Source organism: Musca autumnalis, unplaced genomic scaffold, assembly GCF_047663935.1.
Source record: "Musca autumnalis isolate F117 unplaced genomic scaffold, ASM4766393v1 scaffold_5, whole genome shotgun sequence".
Taxonomy (NCBI): Eukaryota; Metazoa; Arthropoda; class Insecta; order Diptera; family Muscidae; genus Musca; species Musca autumnalis.
The window spans coordinates 17440898-17452410 of NW_027412088.1; the positions used below are offsets into that span (position 1 = coordinate 17440898).

At 35.6% G+C, this 11513-nt stretch overlaps 1 long non-coding RNA gene across 1 annotated transcript; it reads left to right on the forward strand.

The window, feature by feature from the left end:
- The first annotated feature begins 27 nt into the window (after positions 1-27).
- Positions 28-3251, forward strand: LOC141405453 (uncharacterized). The gene is made up of 2 exons (XR_012413202.1): positions 28-1506; positions 1576-3251. It is a non-coding gene; the product is annotated as an uncharacterized lncRNA (long non-coding RNA).
- Positions 3252-11513: the final 8262 nt, after the last annotated feature.

Consider the following 11513-nt stretch of genomic DNA (forward strand, 5'->3'; position numbering starts at 1 on the left):
ATATAATCAAATTTTTTCTAGTTTTTTTTTGCTGTTTTCACATTTAAGAAACGCTTCGATAGAGTTCATATTTTCTAAAAAGTTTATTATATTTTTAGTTCAATTTTTGTAGTCGGCTGTTTACTTTTAAAGTGGCAAAAGTAGCAAATGTTGTGAACGGCTCTCATATGAATTGTATGCTATCTGAGGTAAGGGAACGCTTTTCGAGTAAAGCGTGGTAAAACTTGAAGATTCTCGATATACCTACAGCTATGGAAGCATAAATGGCGCGTTATAAAATTCAAAAATACAATTAATTATTTTTGAACTAAAATCTAATAGCTGCAAGGGTACTTGTTCCAATCCCGTTTAAAAGTTCCGATAAATTTCGCTTATTATTACCGTTATAATATTTTGTGAAAACAGTGCTGATTTTAGATCAGCGTCGCCCAAGAATTTCCAGCAATGTTTTAGTATGTGTGCATGTATGGGTGAAGAAAACAAGCAAATGCAAAAACAACTCGGTGGATGCCCTCACTATACTTCTCTGCAAAGAAGCCCGTCTCTGTTTTGGATGGACATATAAATGGCACACTTTATTTAAACAATCCCACAGCAGCGGTATCTTACGTACCGGATTGACCCGAAACCATAGTGTTTCGGCCAGTGGCTGCCAACCCAGCATCAAACCTATGCTTCAACGTAGGTTTTGTGCTGCTACAACAACAACTTTATTTAAATGGCAAAAATTCGTGTTCATTTCTTTCATATCACCTGTAATATTTGTAGGAAGTTGGAAAATGAGATAAATAGAAGAAAATTATGTAAGGCTTATAACTTCTGATAGTTGTGAATTTATGGACTTTGAAATATCTAGTAGGCTTTAAAGAAGAAAAACGAAAGTGTTTGCGATTCTCCTTCCAAACCGAAAATCATTGAAATCGTTTACTCTACACTAGGATCAAAGATCAAATTACTACAAATACAGTTTTTTCAGTGTTCCGAGCTCATTGATGGTTGTATTCCTATTATATAGGATAATTAACAAAGATTCTGCCGCATAGTTTGATTCATAACACGATTTCTATGAACTGATAGCATATTATTTATGGGTTCTAGTCAAGACTTATAGATTTTAAAAATTTTCCTTTCAGAAGGTCTGGTTTTCTTTCCGGAAACGTAAACAACCCCATTTTTCTTCTTTCATATTCTGTAGTAAAGCCTACCTTACGTTTCAATGTCACTAAATGCACAAACATCAGAAGTTATCAGCTGTAATAGCTTCACCAGATCAGTATCCACCATTCTGGCTACTGCATAATTAATGCTTTAATCTGTTTTTCGGCACAAAGATCTCTGAATTCAGTCACAAATTAATATAACGGGTTTCTCTACAGAAAATTTAATTGAATCCTAAAAGCTTTTGTCAAATAAATTTCCATAGTTAAGAAATTTTTTCCACAAATACACATTTTCATTATCTTCCCATATTACAGACCTTTCCTCTTTCCTCCCCCGGTAAGACATGTAAGTCTTCCATAATTTACTTAATTTTCTTCAATTGATCTCATTTTCCAATTTCTAAAAATATTACAGGTGATTTGAAAGAAATTAACACGGAGTATTGCGATTCGAATAAAAATTGCAAGATTTAAGGACAGGAAGAAAAAATCTCACAAGATAAATAAATACTGAGGTACTCAATAACCCATCAACCAGAAATGAAGTGAAGATGCAAATAAATAACAAACTGGAAAACATCGATTCCAACGATGTAGAAAATATATGGAACAATGTCAAGGATACGATGTGCAAAATAAAAAAAAAAAACAAAATACCTTGGAAAGTGTACAAGAAACGCCCAACAAGAATGGATGAACAATGAAATTATGGAACTTCGCGCGGAGCGAAACAAATATAAAAACGTTAACTATGAACGATACTGGAAAAAAAAAACAAGGAAATCCGCACCGCTACCCGAGCTGCAAAAAATGCTCTACTCAATGAAAAGTGTAGAGAAATTGAAAATCTGCAAAATATTCATGATGACTACAATCTACATAAAAAACTAAAAGAATCAGCAGGACTGTAGGATGACAACAATCAGCCAATTTTTGAGACATCACACATAAAGAATCGATGGAAAAACTATATTGAGCAATTATTCACTGACGACCAACGATCAAGATAATTGACTGACGACCAACGATCAAAGAAATTAGATGCATACAAAATTTATATTGGAACCAAACTGCAAGAATTGAAATAAATGGTGATCTGACTGACGAAATTCCTATATCAAAAGGTGTCCGGCAGGGATGCATACTATCGCCACTCCTCTTTAATATATACTCCCAAAAGATTTTTCAAGAGTCAATTGAAGGAGAAAGAATTGGAATAAGAGTTCAGGGTAAAATTATAAATAACATACGTTATGCTGATGATACCACAATATTTGCTAGCAGTATATCTGGGCTACAGCAACTCCTAGACAAGCACACGTACGTAAGCGAAATATATGGCCTCAAAATAAATATAAAGAAGACGAAAAATATATGGTTGTACGTCGAAAAGATGTCAGTTGTGAAACGTCATTAAAGATTAAAAACGATAACATCGAACGTGTAAAATCTTTTACATACCTTGGGGTTTTAATCAACGACCAATGGAACATATCAAATGAAATTAAGCGTCGAGTGGACGCATTTTTTAAATACAAAAAAACACTCACAAACCACGAAATAAGTCTCAAAACGAAGGCAAGATTTGTAAAATGCTACATTTGGTCTGTACTTCTATATGCAGTAGAAACCTGGACCCTAAAAAGTGCAGATGAGAAAAAAATTGAAGCATTTGAGATTTGGGTATATCAAAGAATACTGAAGATACCCTATACATCGCATATTACAAATCAAGAAGTTCTAAGACGAGTGAACCTCGACAGACAACTTCTAAGCACCGTTAAATCAAGAAAAACCGCATACCTGGGACATCTGATGAGGAATCACAAATACAAGTTTCTACAAGCCATTATTATATGTAACATAGAAGGGCACAGAGCAAGAGGCAGAAGAGAGACATACTGGCTAAGAAACATTCAAGAATGGACAGGATACAGGGATGAAACAAACTTATTACATGCTGCTAAGAATCGAGAGCTGTCAATAATTTCATAATATAAAACATTAAATTGTAACACATATAATATTGTATGATCGTCTATATCCGAATAACGGATCTGCAAATAAAGAAGAAGTTGAAATTTAAATAAAGTGTGCCATTTATATGTCCATCTAAAATCAGCACTGCTTTTACAAAATCTTATAACGGTAAATAATAACCGAAATATAACGGAACTTTTGAACAGGATTGGAACAAGTACCCTTGCATCAATAACCAGAAATTATAAAATGTTACATTTTATTAGATTTTAGTTTGAAAATAATTAATTGTATTTTTGAATTTTATAAAGTGCCATTTATGCGTCCATAGATGTATGTGTCTTTTTATATTTGGTTGCGAATAGTTTTAATTTCGTTGTTTTGTATGTCAAAAATGAAAGGCTGACTTTGGCGTATTTTAATACCCCCAGTCTTTAGTCTACTTTGATACAATGCAAATGTACCTCATCGAAATAATGGTTTTAGGTACCATGTATGGTTGTACGAAATGCGTTTCAGACAATTTGAAGTTGATTCAGCACACAATATGCTCCTAAAATTGCTGGTTGGCTCGATAACTATAGAAGGAATGACTCCCAAAATTAGATCCACTTCAAAGATGGTCTATGTCGGTCCATTCCTTCGAGCATCTTTTATTGGGCATAATAACTGTCGAAATAATTGATTGGCATTGATCCAACCTTTGCCCAAATGGGCAGATTAGAGAAATGTTTACATAATCTTTTTAATATTTTTACATCAGGGTGCCCTAAATAAAATTACAAAAAAGTCGATTTTTTTAATAGCTTGGGTTTTTAGCCAATTGCTTGGAAAGGCATACGTCAAATGAAGCATTGTAAGCGTGAAATGCCAGATAACAGACAATACTAAAAAAAACTAGACTTTTAGTCAATTTTTGCAACCATTTTTTGCGGCGTTTAAACAACCAGTAGCTTTGTGTGGGTAAAGCGATGTCCGTCCGTCTGGCTGGCGATAACTCTCGAACGGATGAACCGATTCGAAACCAATTTTGGACTTCTTAATATTTTGCCCAAACATATTTTAAGTTCGAAGATGGACCATATCGGTCCACTCCTTCAGGTGTGAACGATAACTTTCGAAGGAAGCAATTGATTTGGTGCAAGCTTTACACATCGTATTAATTCTTCCAGATATAGATGGGGTTCTTTCGGATACCTCCCACACCAAATTCGGAAAAAGTGAAGTTTGGGATCTCCGTCTCGGATCGTATTGAATTTTTTTCAGCAGGTTGTTCTATTACGACGCGCCAGTCATACTCCCTGAGATAATAACCTAAAAGCTCCAAGAAACCCTGACGTCACCAAATAAAATGGCAAATCCGAACGATAACTAATCCATTCATGTATCAGGTTGGAATATGGAATATATCGGTCACGTCCTTGGGGTACCTCCCACACAAAATTGGGGAAAAGTGCAATTTGAGGACTCGTCTCGGATGATTTTAAACTTTTTTTGCAGACGGTTGTTTTCACGGTCCCTCCAAAAAACTCTGCTGGTATACCCTTCACCATAATATGGAGGGTATAATTAAATTTGTCATTCCGTTTGTAATACATCGAAATATTCATCAGAGACCCTATAAAGTATATATATTCTTGATCAGGGTAAAATTCTAAGTCGATATAACCATGACCGTCTGTTCGTCCGCCCGTCTGCTGAAATCAAGATACAGTTCGCAATTTTTAAGATAGAGCTTTGTAATTTGGTAAAGAAGTTTCTATTACTCCTAGGATGTTTGGTATTGCAAATGGGCTATATCGGTCCACGTTTTGATATAGCCCTCATAGAACGCTACCACTCGATTTTGGGTCTTTTTAGGGTTTTAGCCTCATTATCACTCCGAAATGGCTGAAATTTGTTACTGAGTCCTCGTTGGGGGTATAAAACTTTCCCCCAGAAATTTGTCGATGTAGGTCCACACCTTCATATAGCCCCATTAGAACGGTACCTCCGGTATTTTGAAGGTTGTGGCCACAATAATCCACCGAAATGGCTGAAATTTGGTCTTCTTTGGGGATACAAGACTTTCCATATGAAAATAGTCGGTACATTTCCATGCCTTAATATAGTCCCCATAGAACGGTACCTCACGATTTTCTGTTATTTGAAGGTTTTAGCATCAATATCACACCGAAATGGCTAAAATTTGGTATTTAGTCATCGTTGGGGTATAAAACTTTCCTCCAGAAATTTGTCGGTACATGCCCATGCCTTAATCGGTACCTCCCGATTTTCGGTATTTTGAAGGTTGTAGCATCAATATCACACCGAAATGGCTAAAATTTGATATTTAGTCTTCGTTGGGGGTATAAAACTTTCCATATGAAATTTGTCGGTATAGGTCCACGCCCCCATAGAAAGGTACCTCCCGATTTTCGGTATTTTGTAGGTTTTGACCACAATAATCCATCGAAGTGGCTGAAATTTGATACTTAGTCTTCGTTGGTGATATAAAGCTTTCCCCCATAAATTTGTCGTTTCAGGTCCACGCCTGCATATAGCCCACATAGAACGGTACCTCCCGATTTTCGGTATTTTGAAGATTGTGGCCATAATAGCCCACCGAAATGGCAGAAATTGGTATTTAGTCTTCGTTGGTGGTCGTTCGCCCAGAAATTTGTTGGTCAGGTCCAAGCCTGCATTTAGACCCCATAGAACGGTACCTCCCAATTTTCGGTATTTTGAAGGTTGTGGCCACAACAACCCACCGAAATTGCTGAAATTTGTTATTGAGTCTTCCATGGGGTTATAAAATATTCCGGAATATAATTATCAGTATAGATATATATAGATAGATCTACGTCTTCCTATATCGCTATAGAGGCGTACCTCTTTTCGGTATTTTGAAGGTTTTAGCCACATTATCTTACCGAATGGGTGCCACCGTGGTGCAATGGTATGCACACCTGCCTTGCACGCAAAAGGTCGTGGGTTCGATTCCCCGGCTAGGCAACATCAAAATTTTCAACGGTGGCAAAATACCCCTCAGTAATGTTCTAAAACTTTTCTATAAAGTGGTGTCGTAAGACACGCCGTTCGGACTCGGCGAAAAACAGTAGGTCCCATATCATTGAGCTAATATGAATCGGGGTGCACTCATTGATATGAGAGAAGTCTCCCCTGTCCCGTCTGGGATGTTTGTGGAACAATTATTATTATTATCTTACCGAAATATAGGAAACTTGGTATTTAGTCTTCTTTGAGTCTAAAAACTTTCCGCCAGAAATGTGTAGCTATAGATCGATGTTTTGATACAGCTGCCATAGAACGGTACCTCCCGAATTTCGGTATTTTGAAGGTTAGCCAGATTGTTTTACCGAAATTGCTGAAATTTGGTATTTAGTCTTCTTCGTAAACGGAAGGAAACTAATTGTTCCATTTTACTTCCATACAACTCGTGGTGGAGGGTATAACAAGTTCGGCCCGTCCGTACTTAACGCCGTTCATTCTTGTTGGTATATGTCAATGATATAGATTCCACGTATTTTGAAGCAAACTCGTAATACAAATTCAATTTGCCGTATATAAATACGGAATAATTATTGTGTTTGCTTGTTTTTTGATCAGGGACTGAGTGTATACCACCGTCAGCACAGCTGGCTGATACTTTTTATACCCTACACCACCTTGTGGTAAGGGGTATTATGTCTTTGTGCATTAGTTGGTAACATGCAAAAGAAAACGAGATAGACCCATAGTTCCTTTGAGGGATATACATAGATTTTTTTTCTGAGTATATTTACGCATGTCCGTCTGTCCATGTATTTTTGTAAACAAAGTACAGGTCGCATTTATTGTCCGATTCGCATGAAAATTGGGGAGGATAGTTTTTTTTTTTGGCCAAAGGACGAACGGTATTTATTTTGGTAAAAATCGTTTCAGATTTGGATATAGTCCCCATATATATCTTCTCCCTATTTAAGGCATTTGCTGCACGAAACACGCTATATATGTCCGATTTCAATTAAATTTGGAACGTGCGATGGTATTTGTTCTAGAAATAAGTGTGCCAAATTATATAGAAATCAGTTCAAATTTGGATATAGCTCCCATATATATTTTCGGCCGATTTTAGGTATTTGATGCACGAAACGCGCTATATGTGTATGATTTCAATAAAATTTGGAATGCTTACCGGGATTTGGCCTAGAAATAAGTGTGCTAAATTATATAGAAATCGGTTCAGATTTGGATTCTGGGCCGATTTTAGGTATTTGATGCGCACCAAACACGCTATATATGACTAATTTCGCTGAAATTTGGAATGTGTTAAGGAATTTGTTCCAGAAATAAATGTGCCAAATTATATCGAAATCGGTCCAGATTTGCATATAGCTCCCAAATATATTTTCGGCCGATTTCCTGTATTTGATGCACAAAACACGCTATATATGTCCAATTACGCTGAATTTTGGGATGTGTGGCGGAATTTAGTCTAGACATAAATGTGCCAAATTATATCGAAATCGGTTCAGATTTGAATATAGCTCCCATATAAATTTTCGACCGATTTGAGGTATTTGATGCACCAAACACGCTATATATGTCCAACTACGCTGAATTTTTGGATGTGTTTCGGAACTTGCTGTAGACATAAATGTGCCAAATTATATCGAAATCGGTTCAGATTTGAATATAGCTCATATATATATTTTCGACCGATTTGAGGTACTTGATGCACCAAACACGCTATATATGTCCAATTACGCTATATTTTGGGATGTGTGGCGGAATTTGGTGTAGACATAAATGTGCCAAATTATATCGAAATCGGTTCAGATTTGAATGTAGCTCCCATATATATTTTCGACCGATTTGATGTATTTGATACACCAAACACGCTATATATGACTAATTTCGCTGAAATTTGGAATGTGTTAAGGAATTTGTTCCAGATATAAATGTGCCAAATTATATTGAAATCGGTTAAGATTTGAATATAGCTCTCATATATAAATATAGAGCAATAGCCAAAGCAGTTAAACGCTCTGCTCGCGCTGACAAGAGAAAATATCTGGAATCCCTCGCAGACGAAGCAGAGAAAGCCGCAGGATCAAATAATATGCGTCAACTATTCCAAATCGTAGGACGACTAGGAAAACAAAACTTTAATCAAAATAAACCTATTATGGATGTCAATGGACAACTTCTGACATCAACTGAACAACAAACCCAGCGTTGGAAGGAACATTTCGAAACAACCAACAAATGAGGAAAGTGAAGTCGCAACTGGTAATACATATCAATCACCGTCGGCGACAGAAGCTATAAACATCGATCCGCCCTGTGTTGGCGAAATCGCAACAGCAATAAAAGCCATGAAACGAAACAAAGCACCCGGAGACGATGGCATACCATCCAAGTCGACCCACTGTTTCAGCTGAAATCCTTCTCCCATTCATAGTGGAAACCTGGCAACAGGAACAACTCGCAGAAAGTTGGAAAACGGGGATTATTATAAAACTGCCAAAAAATGGCAACCTAACTGACTGCAATAACTGGAGAGGAATAACATTACTTAATACAATATATAAACTAATTGCAGTCATAATAAACACAAGGCTCCAGGAAATAGAAAGAACTCTACGAGACGAACAAGCTGGGTTTCGTCCCCACCGCAGTTGCGTAGACCAAGCTAACACGCTTCGAATTATCATAGACCCGTCAATCGAATGGCGCTCTCCACTCTACCTGGTATTTATTGATTTCCAGAAGGCATTTGACTCCATCCGCCGAAGCGTAATATGGACAGCACTGGAAGCCAAAGGAGTACCCCCTAAAATTGTCAACTTAATAAAAGCAATGTACGAAAGAGCCACACTAAGGGTTCGACATGGCACAACGTACAGCGAAACCTTTTCCACTAACGCTGGAGTGAAACAAGGCTGCCCATTATCACCTCTACTCTTCGCCGTCACACTAGACAACATAATGGGTGAAGTTAGTAAAAAGGAAAGGGGGATAGTTTGGAATCTTCAAAACCACCTCGAAGATCTTGATTTCGCCGATGACATATGTCTTATGTCTCATAGACACAGTGATATGCAATCCAAACTGGACGAGATAGTGAAGTTGTCTGCACAAGCCGGTTTAACAGTCAACATCAAAAAAACTAAAGCCATGCATATCAACCACAACAATACCAATAAATTTCTTGTAAACGGACAAGGAGAAATTGAATGGGTGACCTCCTTTTGCTATCTGGGGTGTATAATGTCGGACAATGGCGGCATATATGACGCATCCAATACAAGTTAGGGAAAGCTCGCTCAGTCTTTGGTAGATTAAACCATATATGGCGTTCAACGCAGATATCCCTTCAAACTAAATTGCATATTTTCAATGCATACGGAAGTGAAACGTGGCTAACAACTAATGCAATTAATCAAAAAATTCAAACCCAGATCAACAAATTTTTACGAAGAATATGCAGAATATTTTGGCCAAATACAATCTCCAACGCTGATCTACGGAGGAAAACCAACGAGACGCCAATAAATATACAAATTATGAAGAAAAAGTGGTCATGGATCGGACACACTCTACGCAAACCGCCACAAAGTATATGCAGAGAAGCTCTTGAATGGAACCCCCAAGGCAGTAGAAGGCGAGGCAGGCCGATAACAACATGGCGACGAACAATCCTCACAGACATCAAGAAACTTAATATATCCTTTGATGAATTAAAAACATATTGTAATGATAGAAATAAGTGGAAACATCTTGTAGAAGCCCTATGCTCCCAAGAGGAGTAATAAAGGAAAAAAAAAAATATATATTTTCGGACGATTTCCTGTATTTTATGCACCAAAGACGCTATGTATGTATGTTAAATTTCAATGAAATTTAGAATGTGAGCCGGGATTTGGTCTAAAGGAAAATGTGCCAAATTATATCGAGATCGGTTCATATCATATATATTTTCGGTCGATTTCATGTTTTTGATACGTATGTCCAATTTAAAATTAAATTTTGAAGAAACTAAGAAGTCAGTAGAAGTCATCATTATATACAGAAGTACATATAGATGGAAAGGAATATACCGAAGTCTACAGCTATTAAATATCATATATTTTAGAGACTTCTTAAGAATATTTTTGTTTTATTATGATAGATATATCATCATTATTTGAGTAAAAATTATAAATAAAAGTAGGAGTTAGTAGGAGCTAAGAGTAATTTAAGATATCATAATATGTTAATATGTATATGACCTGGAAAAAATAAGTCCCCTGTGCATATAAAAGAAATTAAAACTATCCTCAAACTTAAGGTTTTCAACCCTGGTTCTATTCTTAAATTAATTCAGTCAGGTAAATCTATATCCAATCTGTAAAAATAAAGAGAAATTAATTGTGTAAAATTATGAGGCTTTAGGAGGAGTGTTACCCAATGAAACATACAAAAATACCATAGTACATAGCTCCATGACAGCCATGAATGGGCTTTCCTATATTTATACGTTAAAATATAAAAAAGTTAATATAATTATAGCATTCCACTATATTTTATTTTAATCGGGGTAGCGAAGCGCACTGGGTTTAGCTAGTATATACTATAATTAGAGTATAAGTTTCATGAAAGCGTATTAGTTTCATGAAATTATACCTTTTCACAAAATTTAATTTCTTTCATGAAACTAACTTAACATAATGTAACATAACATAACCATAAAAAGTTTCCATAAAAAAGTATAGTACACTTGTTTCTATAATTTTCGAATTTGTTGTTGCTAAAAACGACAGTAACGAATCACTCTATAACGTTATTGTCGTTGTTCAAGAATGTTTAAGATGAAATTAATTTATAGAATTATAGCAACAATTAACGTTAAAATTCGTTGTTATCTATAACTTCAAAAGGAGTTTTATAGTACAACTAAAAATGTGTTATATCCAAATAAGGATACAGATATTGCTATAAATAAACTTTCATTATAGTATTCTCCGTTTTCTTTACTTACAATATAATATAAAATCAACATCATATACATTATAAAAGAACAGTGACGAAGAAGAACTACATATGATAACGAAATATTGTATTTATAAAATCTTTAAATTATGGCAATAATTACGTCACATGTCTATATTATCTACAACAAGAAACTTCGTTTTATAGATTTATTTAAGGGTTGAAAATGGATTGTATATTATGACAGTAATCGTAAAATTATATTTAAAGCTTTTATTATAAACTGCAGTAAGGTTGGATGTGGATGTGTTCTATTGCAATAAAATGTTAAAAGTATCATGTATTCGTTATAGCAATATTAGAATTTATTATTACGGCTACCAGCAAACAAGAACTGTTATAAGAAATAATTTAGCA